This window comes from Dermacentor andersoni, chromosome 2 (assembly GCF_023375885.2).
Source record: "Dermacentor andersoni chromosome 2, qqDerAnde1_hic_scaffold, whole genome shotgun sequence".
Classification (NCBI taxonomy): domain Eukaryota; kingdom Metazoa; phylum Arthropoda; class Arachnida; order Ixodida; family Ixodidae; genus Dermacentor; species Dermacentor andersoni.
Genome location: NC_092815.1, coordinates 25,416,386 through 25,432,526, shown reverse-complemented (window position 1 = coordinate 25,432,526; position 16,141 = coordinate 25,416,386). Strand labels below are relative to the sequence as shown.

General features: G+C 46.7%; 1 long non-coding RNA gene across 1 annotated transcript; it reads right to left on the bottom strand.

Moving 5' to 3' along the window:
* Positions 1-10,247: 10,247 nt before the first annotated feature.
* Positions 10,248-15,272, bottom strand: LOC129387804 (uncharacterized). Its single transcript, XR_008614976.2, has 2 exons — positions 14,936-15,272; positions 10,248-12,793 (listed from the first exon to the last, which is right to left on the bottom strand). It is a non-coding gene; the product is annotated as an uncharacterized lncRNA (long non-coding RNA).
* Between the last annotated feature and the right edge of the window lie 869 nt (positions 15,273-16,141).

Sequence of the window (16,141 nt, the reverse complement as noted above, 5' to 3'; positions counted from 1 at the left end):
ATTTCGCAACCGCCCAAACTAGGGCCAGACACTCACGCTCAGTGATGGAATAGTTGCGCTCCGCGGGTGAGAGGAGCCTGCTGGCGTAAGCGATAACACGGTCGTGGCCACGCTGGCGTTGTGCCAGTACTGCTCCAATTCCGTGACCGCTGGCATCAGTACGGACTTCGGTAGGCGCAGAAGGATCGAAATGGGCCAAAACGGGAGGCGTTGTGAGAATGTCGATTAGATGAGAGAATGCAGAGGCCTCGTTATCGCCCCACTGGAAAGGAGCGTCTTTTTTCAAAAGGTCGGTTAGTGGTCGTGCTATGGCGGCGAAATTTCTCACGAAACGGCGGAAGTACGAACAAAGGCCGATGAAGCTGCGCACATCCTTGACACACTTCGGAACAGGGAAGTGCGTAACAGCATGGATCTTGCCTGGGTCCGGTTGCACTCCGTTCGCGTCAACGAGATGTCCAAGGACGGTAATCTGGCGACGGCCGAATTGGCACTTCGATGCGTTGAGTTGCAGACCGGCTCGCCGAAAAACGTCCAGGACTGCTGAGAGGCGCTCGAGGTGCGTAGCGAACGTTGGGGAAAATACGATAACGTCGTCCAAGTAGCACAGGCACGTGGACCATTTGAAACCGTGAAGAAGGGAGTCCATCATGCGTTCAAAAGTGGCAGGGGCGTTACATAGACCGAACGGCATCACTTTGAATTGATAAAGACCGTCGGGTGTGACAAAAGCAGTCTTCTCGCGGTCGAGATCGTCCACGGCAATCTGCCAGTAGCCGGAGCGAAGGTCAATAGAAGAGAAATAGCGAGCACCGTGGAGGCAGTCAAGGGCGTCATCAATCCGAGGTAGGGGATACACGTCCTTTTTGGTAACCCTGTTAAGGTGCCGATAATCCACGCAAAAGCGCCATGAGCCATCCTTCTTTTTGACCAGTACTACAGGTGACGCCCATGGACTATATGATGGTTCAATAATGTTCTTGGCAAGCATTTTGCGAACTTCTGCGTGAATAACTTGACGCTCAGCTGGTGACACTCGATACGGGCGGCGATGAATAGGAGGGGCATCGCCGGTATTAATGCGATGTTTGACAGCTGTAGTTTGGGCTAAAGGACGATCGTTAAAGTCAAAAATATCGTGGTAGGAAAACAGAACGCGGTAGAGTTCACGAGCGTGCTCGGAGGGCAAGTCGGGGGCAATCATTTTCCGTAAGTCAGCGATGGTACAATTTGCCGACTGCGATGGTAGAGGAGTATCGGATGAAGTGTCGTCTACTGCAATGGATGCTACTGAGTGATCCTCGAATGAACAAAGCTGGGCCAAAGACATCCCACGTGGCAGCACTTGTGTCGTCAAGCCAAAGTTGACCACTGGCAGGCAGACGCAATTCGCCGTAATAGATAAAACTGTATGGGGTACTGTGATCCCATGTGTAAGGAGGACGTCTTGCATAGGAGCCGCGATGTAGTGACCGTCGGGGACTGGTGGGGATGACACTAGGTCAACGTAGGTCAGTGCCGAAGGTGGCAAGCGAACGAAGTCGGCGGAACTGAGGCGACTGGGGTGTGGTTCAGCAGGATCCAGAACAGGCAGGTCAAGGCGGAGAGTACTGGCGGAACAATCGATGAGAGCAGAATGTGCGGAAAGGAAGTCTAACCCGAGGATGATGTCGTGGGGACAGTGGGCGATGACTGTGAATAGCACGATTGTTGAGCGATCGGCGAAGGAGACGCGGGCGGTACACATACCAATTACGGGGGCTGTTCCGCCATCGGCGACACGGACAACAGGCGTCGTGGCGGGCGTGATAATTTTCTTGAGCCGGTTACGAAGGTCAGCGCTCATTACGGACAAATGCGCCCCAGTGTCTATGAGAGCAGACACAGAAACACCGTCGACTTGCACGTCAAGAAGGTTCAGATGAGTGGGCAAAGTCAGTAGAGGATTTGGCGGCGTAGGGAGCAATGCAGCGTCACCTCGAGGCGCTGCATCGTCTAGTTTTCCGGCTGGGAGCGGCGTCCGAAGGGAGTCGGCGAATAGGAGCGACGGGGCTGGGGAGAGCGAGATTGTCGTCGTTGGGGCGAAGGCGAACGAGAATAGGGGCGGTTCGTTGCAGGAGAATCAGTGGCGGCATTATCGGAGCGTGCGGCATAGGGACGAGAAGGGCCACCTGAGGGGCGAGAGTAGGCAGTATAAGTAGGCCGGCTCGGGGAACTCCAGCGACTACGACAGTGCCGAGAAATGTGCCCGATTCGATGGCAGTGGAAACAAATAGGCTTGTCGTCAGCAGTGCGCCATTCAGATGGGTTGCGGAAACGTGGTGGGTAAGAAGATGCGGGACGGGGCGAAATCGAAGAAGCCGGGCGGGTATTAGGGCGATGGGCCGAGCAGATGGTGTGAAGACCCATGTTTTCAAACTCCTGGCGGACAACTGCCTGGATCAGTGAGACCGTGACTGCAGATGTGTTGGTGGGACTGGAGTCGAAGGCAGCCGGATAGGCGGCCTCGATCTCACGCCGGACGATCCTGGTAACATCGGCAGTGTTGTTGGGACGAGGAGCGTCGGCACAGGAAGATGTCGCTGGGGTGTTGGGCAGACGGGCAAACTGCTGGTCAATACGTCGGCTTTTGGCGAGTTCCAGGCGGCGGCACTCTCTTATAACAGCATCCACCGTCGCTACGTTGTTGCAAACGAGCAAGTTGAAGGCGTCATCGGCAATGCCTTTGAGGATGTGGGAAACCTTGTCTGACTCAGTCATGTGGGTGTCAACTTTGCGGCACAGAGCCAAGACGTCCTGAATGTACGTGACATAGGGCTCTGTTGACGTCTGTACACGGCCGGAAAGCGCCTTCTGCGCGGCAAGTTGTTGACCGTAGGGGTTGCCGAACAAGTCTCGAAGCTGTGTCTTAAGTGAATCCCAACTGGTGAGCTCATCTTCGTGCGTGCGATACCAAACTCGAGGTGTGCCACCGAGGTAAAAGACTACGTTGGCGAGCATAATAGTAGGGTCCCACCGGTTATTGCGGCTGACGTGTTCATACAGGCTGATCCAGTCATCGACGTCTTCCCCATCTTGGCCCGAGAATACGCCAGGATCACGGGGAGCGGGGAGAGTGATGTAGGTCGTCGAAGTGGCAGCAGGTGTCGGAGCCGGCGGAGTCGGGTTGTCGTCGCCGGGAGCCATGAAGGAAGGCTCGACGTACCGTCCACTGCGAAGCTCCGTGACGAGGTACAGGGAACGTCCACCTCCACCAGATATGTTACGTAGGAAGACGCAGACGAAAAGCTATGTACAAATATATTTACAAGGAAAATACGCTGCGCTTGGCCAAGAGGCAACAGCCCGCGCTAGCTTCTAATCGTCGTCGTCGTCTTCACACTGCTGGCCTTTCGTGATCGCGCATATTGTGCCGTAGCAATATTGAAGCCCGATCAACAACAAAAACATTATCACAAACATACCAAATCATATGGGTAGATCGGTACTACGAATATCGTCTTTTACAAATATTTTATTTTGCAAGGAAAGAATGGAGAGATTTTCTTACATCACTAGCGACGTTAAAGCACCATGACATAACTGTGCATTTCAGAAATCCTGAACCTTGGCTTGTACCGCGCTTTCGCACCGAGTATAAGTTACAATCTATTAAACACAATTTGCCGAAAATTCTAAATAGTCATGTTTACGCTAATAAATTCTCTCGTAAAGAGTTGAAGATGTATTTCGTTAACCTATAACATATATATTCATGTATAACGATGCATATAAATGACCATGTTTTTCTTTTTTGCCTTTTTGTTTTATTTGTACAAAAATGTCTTGTTGTTTCTTACATATCCTTTCATAAGCATGTATCTGAGTTTTGAATTTTACGTTTAGTAAACTTCTGCTTCAGTTTTTTGTACCAAAAAGGTTACTGTTATCGCGCTGCCATGTATAACGCCTCCTGGGTCCAGTCAAGCTGCTGACGGCAGCTTTTAGCCCGGGAGGACGTTTCTAGTCTGTACTAGAAGAAGAATAAAACTTGAACTTGAACTTGATAGCCTCCCCCAAATAAATCACTCACGAGGGCGGAGGCCCCTAATTTGAGACAGCTCCACAAAGGAACTTTCCCCAACTTGAGCCTACTGAGTAAAATGTACTCCACCAGATACGCAGCGAAACACCCGGGGTGCAGTCAAAAGCCAGCCTTGTATCACACTACATGACGATTCCAACTTATAACAGCGGTCTCCAAAACATAAATCCAAGTGCGGAGCAGTTGGAGGCACCGCTGGCCAGCGACCGCTGCGAGGACCAAATTGGTCTCGTGCAGCGAGCACACAGGGCAGCTGAGGCCGTTGGAGCCCTGGACAAAGGGCCCCGCCCATGCTAAACCCAATCAAGAGCATTCAAGAAGACCTTGGCGGACTACAACAAAAGATCCTGCAGAGACCAAAAAATGTTTTGATCATGATGATGATTTCACGAGTATCTCATTTGTAACTTCTGTTAAGTCATATGAAGTAGCACGAGGAACATGCTTCCAATCACTCCAAATGACCCCCTAGCTAAATCTATCCATCAGACTGCTCCTTTGTCATTATACGTTGTGTTTAGAATGACTGCAAATCTATTATTAAAATAAACCAGTGCGCGATAGTTTCCCTCCACGGTCTCTGCGTTACAGTGACGCCATTCTCATGTATTCTGTTGCGAGATAGGCATGTTTTTGTTTCTTCTCCATCATTCCCTCTTATAGTGTTGGGGTTTTCCTACTCTATTAGAAATTTATTTTTCTGAGAGAGTGCTGTCAGGTATGAAGGTAGAAAAGAAAATCATTTGTATGCGGGAAGAAGCGCCCATTTTTCTCTATAAGAAGAAAATGCATTCTTCCTTCGTCTTTTTCCGAGTTCTCCGCAGGATAGCATTGCCAATTTGAGCACTTCAGTGGGGCCTGTCTGAGCAGCCGAACGTCATGTCTTCTCTTCCCTAATCCCAGATGCCAGATTGGCTTCAGGCCACGCAGTTTGCGGGTGATGGCGCCACCGAGGGACGTTCTTTTTCCTGTGTTCTACGCCACGCAAGCCAAATGCGGGCTATTACAAGCTATATTTCCCCAATTCCCTCTCCGCCTGCCTTGTCTGTCGCGTGCTAAGAAAGGATACGGATACTGCATCGATAGTCTGCGCGCATTTCTAGATGCAAGCATAATCCGACGTAATGAGACATTGTATCGGCATGGTGCCGGCATCTCCTTCTTCAAAACGCTGCCCTATCACATGTTTATTTGGCTATAGGGCAGGTTTTTCAGCTTGATAAGCGCACTTGAGACTTTCTGCTTTGTCGGAGAAACAGTCATTTTCTGCGATTTCCTCTTCTGCTAGTGTGTCCTTGTTTTTCTTGGAAATCTCTTGGTCCTGCATTATTGGAGCTCGTTTGATAAATATAGGATATATATAGGAATGGGAACACAGGGTACGTGTGCCGCTTCTTGTCCTTCGTCTATTCGTGCTGTTCTCCTGTCGAGTATGTACTGACTACCCCAAGTCACCACGGTGTTTCAATAGGATATTGGTTTGAGCAAGTTCGTAGAATTCCATGACAAAGTCATGAGGCCAGAAATTTACGAAGTTTCATGCGCACTGTTTATATATTCTTGGCGTAGTGGCATTTCTCTAACCTTTATAATTGTGCATCCTAACCACTGTGGTTGCTTAGTGGCTACGATGTTGCGCTGCTAAGCGTGAGGTCGCAGGATCAAATCCCAGCCACGGCGGCCGCATTTCGATGGGGCGAAATGCGAAAACACCCGTGTACTTAGATTTAGTTGGACGGGAAAGAGCCCAAGGCGGTCGAAATTATTCCGGAGTCCCACACTACTGCGTGCTTCATAATCAGATCATGGTTTTGGCAAGAAATACCGCATAATTTAATTCTGTATCCCAAAGGGGGTAGTTTTCTCACATGAAGATGTAAGTAATCCATGCTGTGTGCACTTACTTTCTTTGACGTTGTGCACCTGTTAATCCTGATAGAAACATGTCAGGCGCGCTACATTAAAGTATAAAAGATCCATGACGCGTATTGTGTGACGAAATTGTGCACCCATAAAGTTGCAGAATTACTGTGCGATTGTCAGGAAATTTATGGCTAAGCCTATCTGCGTGTACAAAGTGTGTTTGCTAAGTCCATCACTAAGATAACATAGGAGTGAATTGCGAAGAGGCCGCATATAACGAGGTTACTCGATGACTTGTATATGAGAAAACCGAGAGAAGCTGCCAGTGAGATATGAGCGAACTCATTGGGCCTTTCGTGCCTTGTGCAATACTCTTCCGGCCGTTGTCGTGCTGCTCCGCGATGCTCGAGAGTTATGCGACGCGTTCGCCAGTTTATGAAGCAGACCTTCATAAAACGCGCAATAGAAGGAGGGAAAGAACCTGAGAAAGGCGGCTTGCTTTCTTTAAATAAGAGGGTCAATATAAAATCTAGCAGAAAAGAAGCAAACTGTAACGCCATACTATAAAAAAAATAATAATGGACTTCATGCAAGAATTTAAGTGCGGTGTCGTCACATCAAGGATGCGGGAAAAGCTTAATTGGCGTATATACAGAGCTGCACACGCCATTGTTGTTGTAAAACGAAATGGCTGACCACTCATTGAAATGACGAGCCAGCTTCAGATTGTCCTCTTTTCATTCAGCCAAGTTTTTTACATGGCTGCAGCAATCCCGTAAAACTGTCTTTAAGACACAAACCTTTTCACAATAAAATCGGGAAGTAATTGACATGCTCTTTCTTCAGGCATAGGGCATTATTACCGTATGCACTGGCTCAAATAAGCTATTTTAGTGCAGCAAAGCGTCTTCTATAAGTGTCACGCCATTTTTTTTCCGTATATAAAAAAGATTATTGTCCCTTGCTAAAACAGATATTCGAATTAGGTCCCTTTCGCAGGAACTTCATTGGAATACCTTCATGTAGTCACTTCATACGAGCCAGTTCTTTGCTTTTGTACTAATTATTTACTCATTTAGACTATGATTGCACTCATTTCTCGCAATGGGAAAGTTTATGAAGCAAAAGGGTTGAAATCCGGGCCAGTCGGTACATAGTTGAAGTAAAAAACCAGTCACAAAACACAAAGGACAAGAAGAGAGGTTCACACCACAACGACTGGAGCCATTGTGGCGTGAACCTCTCTCTGAGATAAACCTCCCTTCCCTGCACGTTGCTAGTGTAAATCTTCATTGCTTTAGTGTTAACTGCTCGCGTTATTCCAATTACATCGAACAATTTCTTTCCATGTTTCTCATGGGAACACAAAGAAGCTACATAAAAACCTATTCTTGAAATCTTCCCCACTCGACTTTATTTGACAGCCGCTGTAAACAATCAAAGCAAACGTAATTAAACGATACATAACTGCACAAACCTGTCCACGTAATGTCAATTCATAAGCATTCCTAAAGCACAGCGACCCCTTATTGGGATGGCGCATGGCATTCAATGGCTGAATTGATTTTCCTAAATTTATGCCATTGGTCCGTCACCATCCTATGGTGTAATTATAGTGTTCATGTGGACGTAGACTCCCGTGGTGTGTGCGTCTTCTGGCCCCTTAACCTCCTCTCAAGAAGCCTCCAGGACCTCCTGCTGCCGTCTGGTATATGGCGCAGCCTTGCATTCAGAGCTGTGCGGAGGGCAGCAAGATCTTCGCTTCAGGCGAAAACCAACAGACGGCAAGAAAAAAAAAAAAAAAAGACGATGCGAAACTCAGCATACGAAAGCTAAACCTCGCCCTTAGTCCTTTGCACATACACAGGCCCTTTCGACAACAATAACGCCAACCATACGAGGAATGCTACTACAGAGGTACACAAAAGAAACGATTGCCTTATCGCACAGTTGTTTATGAAAGGTCGTGGTGTTCGGTTTACCCGAATGAACATTTCTTCATGGCCTTAGATGCACCTGATCGGGGCGGCACTTCGAGCACTCGCCACACGGCCCGCCTTTGTCTCTGGGTGGTACTGGATCCTAAATGGTGTCCTATCCTACGGCAAGGCTACATGTGAAGCATGACTCCATGCTGAAAGTGGCGAGCAGGTTGTTGCACGGCGCAGCCTTGCGAATGTTTACTGCGGCAGTCATTGCGAGAGACACCAAGAGCCCTTTACGCATAACGGTCTCCTAGTTTTTGCTGTAGTTGCTTCACACTTTGAGCAAAACTGTGAAATTATTTTACCCTTTTAAGACGTCGTACATTTCTAATGCCGATCCAAACTGAAGCTTCGCAACCGCAGACAGGAATCAAAACTCACTCACGAAGTCTGAAGAACGCTTTGAAGTGCTTGAGAAATAGCGTTGTTATATTCTTGTTTTGACAGTAGTGAGAGCGTTATCGCAAGGCCAACCCGCTTGACGCTTATTTCAAGAACCAAATATAAAGCAGCGCGAGGTGTCTTTTTCACATGTGCTTTTTGAACGATGACATACAGGCAATCGCAAGAAAACGTAATTCGTCGACAGGATAAAAGTGCAAACTTGGGTTCGACCATGCACTGAGGTTTAAACTGTGTAGCATAGAGATAATTCTGGGAACGCATAATGGGCGATGATAGCTTAAGGCTCAAGCCTAGTAGAGCGGGAGTCAACTGCGAGCTCGGTTGGACCTTAAGAAGAACATTGTTAGCGTCACTATTACGAACGACTTCCAATCGGTAGGTGGTGGTGATGTTGCAGCAGGCCTGACATATATAGCCGGTACTTGGTCCACCTGAGCCTCCTATGGGTTGAGATCAGGGGTGTGTCACCAGTTGTTGTTGAGGCTGGCTTCTCGCAGGAATGCGATCAGAAGTCGTTGCATTCTCTTCCTCATTGCCGCAGACCCTCTGGGGAAAACGACATCTTCAAAGGTCCTGTACGTATGAGGACTCTTTTGCAGGCTGTGGACCATCGCATCTTTATGTCGAATTGCGGGCATAGCTAAATGAAATATACAATGTTGCCAATGTTGACACGTGTATTTGTTTACCTTTCTTGGCTGACGACTTTCGATCGTCTAACAGATGTTATCACTCAGCGCAGGACGCACCCGCATGTATCGGAAGTTTCTCCAATGTTATCGAAGGTTCTATCCGCAGTCTCTTGTCACCGAACCTTGTGAATCCTGATTGTATGCCCGACGAGAATTGTGTAATACTTTCTGGAAGACACGCGAGCACCAGCGGTTACTCTGGAACATTCGAGAACTCATGTATAAAAGTTGACGTGCTTGACCCGCTCTTTCTTTTTATTGAAATGAGACGTAGTCGCCTTATAGTGGTGACGGCTACTCCTTTTCTCATAGCGGAAGCAACAATATAAGAAATATGTAGGAAAATCAAAAGAAATCACTTCATACGGTCAGAAATCCACAACACAGTCCTATACGCCCATGAGCATAACAGTATAAAAGTCAAATACAAGTTGCCCAACAATGAGTTCGTAAACAGTCACAAACACGCATATACGGTCGTGATGTAGACTTAGATGAACATATAAATAGATGAGGAATTACACATTGTTAAAATAATTCACGTAAAAAAAATGTATAGCACGTAATATACAAGCAACAATGATTGCAAATAATAGAAGAACGTTATAGTGACATCGTGTGATTATTCATTGCAATACCTAGTATTCATCTTATTTTCGACGATCGCCGACTGTGTTCTCTGCTATTGTTGTGCTTTGAGTATAGCCGGTTTTTCTGGCCACAAGTTCGCCCAACAAAGAGTTAGTTTCACCATTCACAGTTTTGCTACAATGTTCTCGATCGTCGTTACCACGTGACACTATCACCACAGAAGGTGCAGAGCTGAAAAGCACGACATCCAGTCTTGAATAACCATGCAAGGGTGTACGCGGAGTCGGTTTTTATGCGCTACAACAGCGTGGCTTCCGCACGAGTAAGTCAATGAATCACACAGGCTTGATGTGGAGTATTGTGGAAAGTGCTAAAGTGGTTCTGGATTGGATCCTTAGTGTACTGAAGAATGTTTAACGCTCTCACTTTGGTGCTCATCTCAGCGCTAGGTGTAGAAGAACGACATCGTTTCGGTAGGTTACAGGCAACTGTGCTGAATTCGATGACCCTGCTTTTAATTACCGACCGGCATTAGAAGAACTTGCGTTTGTTGGTGCTTACTGCGTGTAGTATTGACCGCTAATAAAGACGAAGAGAGGGGAAAAGAACACAAAACAACGACACGGGTGGTAACTTAGAACTGATTTATTCACTGCAACACGTAACAGTGTACACATAGACAAATAGGACATGCACAGAACGCAGCAACAAGACCACTCATGAGCCTAGCGGGGCAACAACTTATAAAAAAAATTTGACTCCGATTGAAACAGCCTAATGGAGGTACCACAAACACCACGGCTAGGCCAGCTTGTATACCCCCCAAGTAAACGGGAATTGCGTCACGGGCGCCAATTTGTCCCCTGGTGCTTGGTAGGCCAAACTCTGAAAGGAAAAAAAAATGAAGTCTGCTTCCATGGCAACGATTTTGCTGATGTGCGAGGAGGAAACGCCTGTCGCTTGTCGTCTGCTATGCGCTCGACGATCACAGGACTTTCTCTGCAGGCGCCAAAGGAAACCAACACCGCTTGCGTTAATTTTTTTCGGATTGTTTTCCTCTTTCAGATTTTTTTTTGAGCACCCTTCAGCTTCTAATTTTCTTTTCTTACTCACAACATATGTGCAACACAACTGTGTGAAAGCGTATCTTCTTCTGCTCAAGATGCGCGAGCCAGCATGCCATGCCACATGCTATTTTGTTTCGGCAAAACATAAGCAGGTAGAAAAACGTTGCTTATTCGCTGTTTTTATTAGCAACCTATCGCACAGCAAAGCAATAAACAATACATATATGTAGAGCTGAGTATCTCATTAGTCAATACAAACGGGCGCATTCGGTACTACGATCATACATACATAAGGCAGCTTCCTACAATTTCTCAAAGACAGAAAATTGCCACAGAGGCCACGTTTGTTTGATGTGCACAACACAACTCTACCAAAGCAATTCTTGTCGCAACAGTTATTTGTGACTAAGAAAAAGATTATCAAGAGCAGAAAATCCACATTTTATGCATACCAGTAACGAAATCTTCCTTTTTTATTCCATGCATCGGGTATACTTGCTAGTCCAAACAACGTGCTATACGTAGACAATTTTCTGCATAGCTCTCCTTGTGCTACTGTGCCGATAAATATCCAGCAAATTATATTGAAAATGCCCGTAGTGTTTTTTCATAAATGGTTTTGTTTCACAATACAACATAAAAGACCACTGGAGCTTCATTCAGATCTGTAACATTGCGAACAAGGTAGCAATACAAAATTCTTCGCGAGCATATTGCAGATGTTTCTTAAAATTTGTTATGCACTTCGTTTGTTCTATCGTTATCTAGGCATAAATGGCACAGTTCCAAGACAATAACAACAAATAGCGCTAAGTTTTTCTGTTCAGAAACAGTAAATGCCGGAGGAGCATTTGTCAATCTGCAGTTGATAGGTTGGGCAAGGGCACAGTAATGCACAAATGTATTATTGAACGCGCAGCTTCGGGACATGGAGAAATGTTTTCTAAAAGGAATGCAAATCGACTGCATTCAATGCATCAGGGAAACCGGCTCAGAGCAATTCCCTTTTAAATGGTTTTCAAGGCCTTCCTCTAATACGCTGAAGGTACATTATGCACTTTCTTTAACAATGCTTATATGCTCAGTTTCTTGCGAGTTGTTTGAAACAAAGGAGATGCATTAGAGCTACGTTACGAGTTTCATCATTGGCTGGAGGTCATTCGTCATGAGAATTTCGGCGTCGACAATAAGAAGGCGAAAGCATTTCAACCTTTCTAGACACTCGTTTCTGGCACAGCATGCTTTCTTTGCTTATTTAGATTATTCGTGACTTTGCCGAAAGGAGACCACCCCCCTCCGACTTTTGCTATATTAATGAAATCATTGAGCATTGTGTTGAGCAACATTAGTACTTGCACTACTTTACTGAAGTAAGCTCAGGAAGATTCTAGCATCCCAATATTCATGTACACGGTAGCATGTAATAATCTTCGAAGAGGAGGGTTCAAATGTAGAAGCCATGACTGTTTGAAGAAAGAATACGTTGCACGATGTTTATGCAAATATCGAAATAGGTCGAAATATTTTCTAAAGATAGGCAAATCAGGAGACCTCCCTAAGACCTATCGGATTTAAAGAAAGAATAAAGGATCGGTAAGAAAATTTTTCTTAATATTCAAGCTTTTGGAGCTTAATTTCTTTTTTCAGCACGTTTTCTCTTGCGCTGTTTCTTTTTTTGAATTCCAATTTGATGTCATTTATGTGCAGCATAAGCAACGTATAGCAGAACTTTTGCAGCAGGTCTATGGGACACTTTCTGGAGCAAACTATTTCTGATAGTACACTGATGTGCAGCGTATTTTTCAGTACAGTGGACACACCGCACAACTGCGCGATCACATCAACATGCTCCGGAAAACATTTATCCATGCCCTTCCCTTCCTATTGCGATAATGAAGCGCCACCTCGCATTGCAAGGTTGGTAGAACTCTTGGCTCACATGATACATCAACTTCTCTAGTGTTTCCCTCGTGGTAATCTTTCGGTAGCTCTTTAACTTTGCTGACTTGCGTTGCCTTTGTGTATCATCTTTCAGTCATTTGATGACGTTTGCAGAACCTCGTGAGTGCATTTTCGGCGTTTTGCCTCGGTGTGACAGTGTAGAACCTGTAAAGACAGATAAATCATCACAACATCTTGTCAGGCTAGATGGCAAATTTTCACCGAGTTTGCAAGCTGTGTCAAGGAACACTAATGCAGGCACACAGGACAAGTGCAGCGCCCTGTCTCTGCTTGAGTGTCATGTTCCACTGTAAAGAGAATTCCATTGACAACACATGGGTGCTAGCCCCCGAGGTTACTCAGCGGCTATGGTGTTGGGCTGCTGAGCACGAGGTCGCGATATCGAATCCCGGCCACGGCGGCCGCATTTCGATGGGGGCGAAATGCGAAAATACCCGTGTGCTTAGATTTAGGTGCACGTTAAAAAACCTCAGGTGGTCGAAATTTCCAGAGTCCTCCACTACGGCGTGCCTCATGATCAGAAAGTGGTTTTGGCACGTAAAACCCCATAATTTATCTAACGCATGGGTGCCATATGACATCGCTTAAGGTTTATGGAAACACGACATAAAAAGCCAGATTTCCAGTTCAAGTGACAAAACACGGAACTGTTTTCGAACTTTTAATACATGCAGGCCAGTTCTGATTATATTTGGCTGCATGATTTCAAGTAGAAATACGCCCCCAAAATTTAGTAAGCGATGTTACAAGCTTTAGTGCTGCTATATATTCATGTAACATGTTGAGCGTTGCTGCTTTCTCAATAGGTGGCTGAGATTACCTTTAGTGCAAGTGAAGGTTTTTCATTCATCTTGTTAAGGATTAGGCCATTGAGCGCTTTATTTACTTTGGGTCGATTTTTCTGCAACATACCCATAAGAGCAAAACTAACTTCCAATAGCTTAAAGCTACTGGGCAACTTAGCGCTGTGATTTTTGCGCCGGAAGAATTTCTGCTATAAATCGGCAAACCAAGCTTAGGCAGAACAGGGCAGCGCGCGGCGAGAACAGCCTTCGCCGTATCGTGTGCTCTAGCGCCAAGTGCGGCGCGACTTTTTACGGACGTGAATTAGCCCATTGTCAGCGAAAACTGCTCGGCTATTTAGTTTAGCCTATAATCGGGAACATCGCGCTCCGCAGATGTGCAAGCGATAATGAGTAACTGACAAGCACGCGGTTTCGTAGTACATGCGGAGCAAATTTTCTTGCGTAACGTCACAGGGCACCCGGCGCCGTAGCAATTAAACGACGAGGAAAAAAATTGGAGGACGCTTGAGCTTCGCCTTCAAGAGTGGAACGCGACAACGTTCCCGTCGACCCGCCAAGGGGTGTAAGACAATGCGCTACGGCGCAGCGATCACTTACGAGGCGCCCCGCATCGGACTTTGCACCCACCAATCACGCGGTGAGCGTCGAGCAACGCAGCGTTCGGCGCGGCAACGAAACGTGCGCCTGAGCAAGCGGAACGAACCAAAGAACTCGGTGTCTCGGAGGGGGAAACGATCTACGCCAGCCAAACGTCGTGATCGGCACGGGCAGAGAGATAGACAGATAGTGATCTAAAGAAAGGAAGGACGCTTGATTCTGCAACCCGTGGGGGAGCACGGCGAAGCGTCGTCAGGAGATAGGGAGTCCGGGCCGCGACGTGCCTCGCACCGGTCCCCCCCAGCCCCAATGCGCGCCACCTGTCGGGGCAGCGCCGTACATTGAGAGGAGGGGGTCTTCTGTGTTTGCCGCAAGATGGCTTTGCGTGTGCGGAAAGCGCAGAAGAAATGTAGCGGAAACGCACTTCGCTACTCGTGTAATTGTGACTTCTGTAAGTTACATTTTCATAATTACCGATACACACCGCAGTATAACATTCTACGGCTCGTTTCTAAGGCAACACCGCATTCACTAGAGGCGCTTTTGTACCGCTTTGAAGCATCGAACTCGTGGCTGAAGGGTAGCGTCTCCGTCTCACACTGCGGAGGCCCTGGTTCGATTCCCACCCAGCCCATCTTGCAAGTTGTTTTTTATTCATGAAGTGCCTCCCGGGATTTATCGCTCACGGCCAATGCCGCCGACGCCGACACCGACGCCGACGACACCGGCTTTTCTGCGACACGAGCTCCTTAACGCTGTCGCGTTAATACAGCGCTCGCCGTGATCATGGCACTTGCGCCCTCCGCTGTCAGCTGGTTTCTGTACAAAAATAATGAACTACAGAAGCACAGATCGGGAACCACTAATAACTTGTTTTCCTTACCTTCATCCATCAGAGACCGCTCTTCCACTCCAACAGTCCGATAGGGTCGGCGTAGTCCCTTCCTCTGAAGTGGTCCAAGCAGAGGCCGTAGCCTTTATACATCTGCTCCCATGTTAGCCCCGCCAGGCCTTCCCATATAGCGTCATTTCGTCATATGTCACATCTGAAAAAATGGACAAAATACCGCGTGGTCATGATTATAGAACACTTAAAAGCTAAACGAAAGATGAGAGTACGAAGAAGCGACTAAAGAATTCTGCCCTTGTAGGCACAGGTTGAAATGTGAAGCGAACTTATGTCGTCACAAAGATAACTCACACTTCTTGTAATTCAAAACGCAAACGGTGACTCTGTCGTGTTCGTGACCATTTAAAGGTGGTAATGTAATAAAAAACTGGTCACCGGAATCCTCTCCAGCGTAACCAGTTTATGCCGAATGGATTCAAGTACCTTCGGTAGATATAAAGTCGGAGCTTTCTACTCGTGGAAAAAATGAAGAGCATCCGCTAACATATACCAAATGGAAATTTTCGTCCGCGCGTCAGCTAGCATCAATCGACCAAGTATATAGCTTCGGTTTCTTACAACACCGCAGATAAATGCGCCACGCCAAACCAAAAAGGACATTCGCTTGAAGACAAGCGCAGCAAATATTTCGTTTCATCCCATAGCTGTCTTAATAAGGACAGCGCTTGTTTCTTCATAACGACTGAAAAGAAACTGTGCTTACCTCTCGTCCGCTGGGAAACGGAAAGGTTTCGCCGTTGTGTTGCTCCCAGAGTTGCCACGCCGCACATTCGCGAAGCAAACCTCGTATCTTTTCCTCAGTTTTTCCAACATTTCCGGAACATTCGCCGGCACAGAAAGAAACCTTTAAACTGCAGAGCATACGAAAAAACGTGTGCGTGCATAATAGGCGGAAGGAGCAGACGAAGAGACTGGCAGCCGAAGCGATATAAAGAGCGAGAACGGCGCCCGTTGGCGCAACAAATGAAGCGATTAAATAAACATATAAGATGCCGTTAAAAAAAATAGCCAAAAGGGGCAAATTTTATTTTCACAGATAATTGCATAACTTTACTTTATTGTCATGTAGTTTGAGAGGATAGAGCCACATATGCAAAAGTTACTGAATTTTCCTTTGGCGACGCACCAGAGAGGCTCGGCATTTCTGTATCGATATTGGAGTGGACCACTACATATTGA